The sequence below is a fragment of the Galeopterus variegatus genome, unplaced genomic scaffold (genome assembly GCF_000696425.1).
Source record: "Galeopterus variegatus unplaced genomic scaffold, G_variegatus-3.0.2 Scaffold13438, whole genome shotgun sequence".
In the NCBI taxonomy this organism is placed as follows: Eukaryota; Metazoa; Chordata; class Mammalia; order Dermoptera; family Cynocephalidae; genus Galeopterus; species Galeopterus variegatus.
The window spans coordinates 1-7789 of NW_007739549.1; positions in this window are offsets into that span (position 1 = coordinate 1).

The following is a 7789-nucleotide window of genomic DNA, read 5'->3' on the forward strand; positions in this document are numbered from 1 at the left end:
ATAATAATCATATACAGTGTATATTGACAAAATAAAAATTTAACAAAAAAAAAAAAAAATGGACAGTTCATCATTATTTTATCATAAGTTATCACCCATGGATAATTAACATTTTTCATTATATCTGTGTTGCTCATCAAATGCCACTCTAGTTGCAAATTTTGGGAAGGTTGCTTCAATAATAGCTTTTCCTGTGTGGCCTTGATCTCATTATTCAAGTTCCCTGATATCTCTATTCTATTTAAACTGAGCTAATGAGCTCATTTTCAAGTGTGCAGGCTGTGAAAGCAACTTGCACTGAAATCACAATTTGTTTTATATTTTCTAGTCTTCCATGGCTTTTGTTTAGTGCTAATTAAAAATTAGAAAAAGGCCAATTATATGGGTTATGAAAATGAAGTGACCCCCAAATACAATGCCTTTTTCTGAAAAAAAAAAAGTTAAAATTTATATTAGTCACTTACATTAACTTATGTAAACTGAAATAGGAGAATGTTTATGTGCAATTTCCATATGTCCTTATTCTCCAATTAGGCATATGATCTATGTTCAGGCCCATGGTCTTATGAGGTCCTTGCCCACTTTTGGTGATTGACCATGTAGACAACCTTACAGTAGTGCCTTCTTCAGCAAGGGGTTGGAAAACACCAGGTAAGCAGAATGAATATTGAGTTAGAACAGAGTGCAGGTGGGAGTGGGTATTAGGAAGGAGAAAAGAAGATTGGGGCCGTGTGTAAGAGAACTTTGAATATCACGATGCAGTGGTACCACCTCCGTTCAGTAAGCTGAAAAAATTTTCATAATATCAGGAGGTTGGAAAAAATATTTGAAACTGGCAATGGTGATGGTGAATTCCAAAAGGGCTAAGATTATCTATAAGAAATCAGAATGCATGTTTAATGAAGAACATGTCATGCCACATGGATAAAGAACCTGGCTACAAACTATAAGACTTTGGGAATTTGTCAGATATTCCAACATCTTAGTCAGTTCAGGCTGCTATAGCAACATACCATAGACTGTGTTGGGCTGGGTCACCAGACCCATCATGTGCCCAACTGGGTCACCAGACTCCTCACATACAGGTCATGAGCTAGGTAATTGGGAAAAGATCCTGGGAGCTGCCAGCAAGGTTGACATGCTTCATTCTGACATGAGCTCAGCCCTCAGTTTCCTTAGCAGCAGCAGCAACTTACAGCAGATCCAGCAGATCTGGCAGCAGTGGTGGCCTGATGGCCTCCCAGGAGCATCCCAGGGGCCCTGGCAGCAACAGCTTGCAGCAACAGCCTCCAGTAGCAGTAGCAGCAGCCCCCTAGTGACACCCCCTCTCTCGGGGGCATCCTGGGGGCAGAGGGGGCCCTGTGGATCAGAGCCATTTGTCCTGTATATTCAAGTCCAATAACCCAGGACACCTGGGGGCAAGTCAGACAACTTAGGAACACCTGGGTGCCCACACACATCTACATCAGACAATGGCCAAGGAACACCTGGACACACGTACACAGTTAACATTTACATTAAACAAGCTAGGTCATGCTCAGCAAGATTCCGAACACTTGAGGGAACCTAACCATTTCCCTATATTTTCCTTACATACTGGGTGGCTTATAAACTACAGAAATTTATTTCTTACAGTCCTGGAGGCTGGAAGTCCAAGATCAGGGTGCTAGCACGGTCAGGTGCTAGGAAGGTGCTCTCTTCTGGGTTGCAAACTGCCAACTTATCATTGTATCCTCACATGGCAGAAAGAGAGCTGTGTAGCTCTCTGGCCTCTTCCTACAGGAGCACTAATCCCATTCCTGAGGGCTCTACCCTTATGATATAATCACCTCCCAAAGGCCCACCTCCAAATACCATCATATCAGGGATTAGATTTCAACATATGAATTTGGGAGAACACAAACATCCAGTCCAAAACACCCACTACACCGGGGTTGCATGGGGGGTAAACACTCACTGAACAATGATTCTATGAGTAAGGGAAGAAGCAGCCATGGAGTGGAGGAAACACTGACTAGAAAGCCTTTCTGAAAGGGGAAGGGAAATTGGTTATTTGGCAGGACATGGGATTTGAGGGTGGCATAAATTAGAAGAAAATCTTTAGAACTGGCAAGAGAATTCATGGAATTGTAATAGGAGAAGAAGGAACAGACACACACTCAGAGAGAAGAAGCTCTCGTTCTGCCTTCTCAATGTTTTCATTTCTTTATGACAAAAATGAAAAAATAACTTCTACTGTTTCTGGAGCACTGGGACGTTGATAAGAACTATTAACTTAAGTTAATAAAGGGGACCAGGTAAGTTACTTTGAAGCAAATGAAGTCTTAATGGGGTCTTCTTCTAATAGAACAGGATCCGCTAATGGCCATTTCACAGGGTTGTAACAGGTGGAAACGTTGCATGTGATGTCCCCAAATGTGATCATTTCAGAAATCAGTTGAGACCCTTGAAAACCTTCAGTAAATTTAACAATCCTAGAATCTTTCTTTTCTAGGATTTCTTTTCAATCTAGTCACCATGAAATTGCTCTCAAAAGTTAACAAATTTAAGCAATATAGCAACTGGATGACATTTCCGTATGTGTGAGGAGCCTGGGCTCAGAGTCAGCCTTTACAAATGATGATGAGGTAAGATTCAGGCTATAACAACCGTGGTCGCACAGCAAAGTTTTCAACTACATTGTAATTTGTTAGTAGGTCGATATAGCAACTGGATGACATTTCCGTATGTGTGAGGAGCCTGGGCTCAGAGTCAGCCCTTTACAAATGATGATGAGGTAAGATTCGGGCTATAACAACCGTGGTCGCACAGCAAAGTTTTCAACTACATTGTAATTTGTTAGTAGGTCTTTTGTTACTTAAAATATCCTCACCAAATGCAGTAGGCAGGGACCCTCAGGAGCTGAAATGACACCAGGAAGCTGTAGTGACTGCTCGTCCCAAAGAGATGGCCAAAGTGCCACCCAATGCTGCTTCTGCCTTTGTAGGCAAATGTCAAGTTCTCAAAAGAAATAAAACAAATTAAAACAACAACAACAACAACAAAGCAGCCACATGTAAGAACAACTCGAGTCTTTCAGGGATACTGTCATTCCATTTGAATAACTTTATGCTTCTGGCTCCAGTTGGATATGCTGTTTTGCCTCAAGCAGAGTTTACCTTAAACTGTGATTTGCACTTTCAAGGAATTAATAAAGCCCTCCTATTGCCCACAGGTCCTTCCTCTTCCAATGACAGTCACTAACAGGGGGTCACAGTCTTCCGTTTTACAGTTAACAACAAGGCATAGAATCATTTCAGAAGACTTAACACAGTGACTAGTACTCACTCTAGGAGAACAGTGAGGCATATTAGAGGGCAGGGAGAGTAGTGGTTGCCTACAGAAGCTTCTGCCATGTCTGCCTAGGGCAAGCGTGGGTGGTCATTGAGTACTTTTGTTAGTCTAGCAAATCTTTCCACCCCCACCCCCACCCCCACCTGCAGAGTGACTTCTCAAAGTTTTCTCTGACACAATAGGCACTGCCATATGTAATGCTTGGAAATTGCTCAGTTTTGTTGTACCAGTATTTTGTAATCTTTCTAAACAACTACTTCTCCTCCTGGGGCTGCTGCTTCTGCTGCTGCTTCCAGGAACGTGTCCACTCCTGTGTCTGACGCATCATAGCTGCGGAGTGCTTGGAGCTCATCACTGCATGGCTCTGACATCAGAACATGTTCATCACGTGCATTTTTTCTGGAAGTCACTGATTACCTATTCAATTATCATAATAATCCTCCAGCTGAGAATTACAGGCCACAGGTAGAACTTAGCTGTTCATTGGTCCTACAATCAGCACAAGCTATTGCGTAAACACTCATGTGAACATCACGAGAACACGTTTACACAAGTAGGGGGAGGAGGGTGTCTCATCTCTGAACATATGTTCTAAGAATGTAAAAAATTCCAAACATGCTTCACTAAGTCTTGAGCTGCAATAGCGAGCATGTGCATTCTTATGTAACCACCTGCTTGGTACAGTTTATCAGAGCCACAAGTATGTGACTGCATACTTACTGTTCAGACAGCTGGCAAAATCCACTCCTATCTCCCCAAAGACCCAGCATGCGGCTGCACCTGAGGATGTCCACCATGGAACTGCACCAGTCAACTGAACATGCTTGCAAGCTCAGCCCAACCCTTACAGCAGTTCTCTGGAGCCTCACTGGGGCTTTGGACCAGAGTCTCACTCTCCCTAGAATAAACTCAATGAATTGCTGTTGTGTTTGGGCTGTCCTTCCCACACCACCTATTTTAGACAGTACATGACTCTGACTCACAGAGAAGAGCAAAGAACTGCATGATGGCTGAAAACATGCCGCACACCTACTCCTGTGGGCAAGAGCCTGAAAACACTCAGATGTCTGAGTATCTAAGCTAAGAATCTTTTCCTCTGCTGGTATCTATGAACAGACACATGAGTGAGGTCACCATGATTCAGTAAAAAGCAAGCAAACATTTCAAAATAACCTCCGAACATACAAGTTGACAATTTGAGCAAGAATGTGAGGGGGAAAAAAATGGTAAAGTCACTTATTGCTTGATGTCTTCTGTGATATATAGTTAGCCATGCCCAGAAGCTGTGGGTGGAAAGGAGCCTGAAAGAATCCACATCAACAGGGGTTCTGAGGCCACCAAAGAGGTGAGTGGAGGCCTCATTAAGGGACCATGGCTCCAGGTGATTTCAGGGAACACAGTCATGACATTCTCAGAGATTGTTTCAGCAAGAATCCCTTTGGCAGCAAAGTAGGAAACCCACTCAAATTAGCTCAAATAAATTGAGTATTGTGTTGGGATAGCAGAGAGCAGGGAGAATGCTTATACTAGGTATAAAAAAGTCTTTTGGGAGTTTTGGAATTGCTAAAGAATGAGACCTCAGTAGGGGCAAGAAGTGGGACCCCTCAGAAGCCTTCCACAGCTGGACTTGACCTCCTTCACTTCAGGCAGGGTTCACTGACCCCAGTGCCTGTGGGGCTCACATGCACGAAACAGTGGAGTCTAAGATGGAAACTCAGGTGTGTCACTCGGACTCAGGGCCTGGGAGCAAAAGGGAGTGGCGGGGACTCTGGCCACTTTCATAAAACAGAATTTGCCATTTTTCTTTGCTGTAGACTGGATGCCCCCCAACCTCACTGAAGCTTAATCCTCACTATAACTGTTGAGGGTGAGAAATCCTATTACAGTAATTGAAAGGTGGAGCCTTGAAGAGGTGATTAGATTGTAGGACCATGCCATAGTGAATGGATTAAAAATGATGGTCAGGGGCATGGTTCTGAGGGCTTTAAGAGGACAGTACATCAGGAAATGTCTCTCTCTGCTTCCACCATCTTGCAATGCGAGACTCCTGGGTCACTGCTGCCACCAGTAGAAGGACTTTGCACTTCCTAGCCTCAGAAACTGTGAGCAATGAATTTCATTTTCTTTACAAATCCCCCAGTTTCAAGTATTTTGTTATAAGAAACAGAAACAGACTAATACAATCTTGTCTCCTGTGAGTTTGCTGAAAGTTGTTCAATTATTCTGAGCAGCAGGTGGGTCTGGAGCTGGCCCACTAGGAAACATGTGTGCTCATGTGATCTTTGAATGCATGTTCTAAATGTCTGAGAATTCCCAAAAGCACCAAAAGTTTGGCTTCCATGTTGTCAGTATGTTCATTTTTAGATAGCCACAAGGCCATGCAGTTGGCTAGGAAAGCACTGACCCCCGCCCCCACCCCAGGTCAAATGTGAAATACCCCAGTTTTTAAGTGTTGACAACCATTTCATGTTCATTTTTAGATAGCCACAAGGCCATGCAGTTGGCTAGGAAAGCACTGCCCCCCGCCCCCACCCCAGGTCAAATGTGAAATACCCCAGTTTTTAAGTGTTGACAACCATTTCAAATTTCAAACCCTGCAGCCAAACAAACATGCCATGTATCAGATGTGTCCTGTGGACAGCTGGTTCGTAGCTACTGGTGCCTCAGCTTACACCCCACGCATCTGTCTTCTTATGGTTCTCAACCCAGGTGGCGAGTTCTACTATGCCTCTGAGTAGAGTCCTCAAGAGTAATTTAATCAGTTTCTGGCTTGGCTAGGAGCCATCCACGGTTCAATCACATGGTGGTAGACCGCCCTTTCTAGAAGTTGTAGGTGAGGCAGTAGGTGTGGCAGATAAGACCAAGAGTCCACCAGCACTGTTGGACATTTGCAGATTTTGTTTCCTCTTTGGATCATGTTTGTGAATGAGAAGGAAGCAGAGGATATGTCTTGTTTGCACTCTCTAAACCTTTCTAAGTAAAAGGAATTGGCAATGATCAGATGCCCCATGAAGCTTTCTCAGCTTGCACAGAGGTGGCATCTAAGTCCGATGGGGACTGTGGCTATGTCTTCTCCACTAATGATTTCTCAGTTTTTGAGAATGTAGGAGAAAATGGGCCATCTCCTGAGCTTTTCCTGTTGCCAAAATTGACTCTTTTCTTTCTTTTCTTCACATTTCCAAATTCTACCACTCCTCATTACTGGTTTATTTGGAAATAGGTCTATGCCTGATGGTCTTTCCTATGGTAAGAGTTCCAGAATATTTTTCCCCCAGTAAGAAAATGAATTGGCAATTGTCAGTTTCTGCAGTGAGTTCATTGTCTTCTCAAAGTTCTTCTTTGCAGAAGTGGTGAGAAGCCTGGCAATGCTGCAGTTCTCTGCGTACTGGGTCTGCTCACGTAATTTGCATTCTGATTTGATTTCCCACTGCATTCTCAGTCCCTATGGATGCCATTCTTAATCTGTACAGTGTGAAAGACAGAGTTGTTCAGCCTCACAAAGGTTTCTTTCAAACATCCTACTTCTGGAAGGTGGCACCAATGTTCTTTGCTGCTCTTTCTCCCCACCCACAGCAGGGTACAGAGGAGCCCACCTGATTTGGGGCCAGAACACCTGAGTGTGGGTCTAGCTCTCCCTTTACTGGCTGCTCTGAAAGCCTCAGTTTATTCATCTGTAAAAACAAAGGCAATAATGAAATAATAAAAAATAAATTAGGCTGGCTCCTTTAGGTTTGGGGGAGGAATTTTAAAGCTCTTAGGAAAGCTTCTCAATGATTTTACTTCTCTTGGGATAATCCTAGATCAGGAATTCATCCAGGCCTGCAGAACACCCCTAAGAGCATATTTATGTGTTTCAGTCCCCATCTTTTTTCAGCTCAAATAATTGGGATAACCCCAAGAAACTCAAAGACTCAGCAGTATGCCCCAAAGCCTTGGGTTGTGGTCTTGGGGCCTCTAATCTCTAACATCTCAAAGAAGGATCATATACTGTGTGGTATATTGGTCTTCCCCCTTCTCCCTTTCATTTACTACTGGAAATAAATTGAAACTCAGAAGGCTCCCCTGGTGTGGTGAATGTTTCATGTCTGCCAGCCCTTTCCCTGCCCCTGAGGATAATGTACTCATTTTCCTTTCATCCTCTCCTCTCCTCCCCCACTTGTCTGAAGTGACTCTGTCTCCAGGCCTGGCTACCTGGTCTGGGCCTATAAAATAGGAGGGGCAGTGACTGATTTAGAGATGAGCACGTGTCCCAAGCTATGTTGTTGAAAAATCAGCCTTGAGATTGTTAGAACTGTAGGGAAAGAGGTGTCTTACCCTGGTGTTGACAAGCTGGTAGATGGAGCCCTTGGTGACCATCTTTATCACCTTGTAGGGAATACCTGCCTATGAATGAAACTAACACAGAGGAAGGCAGGACTAAGAGAGAAAGAGGCAGTGACAGCATTCTGTACGCACT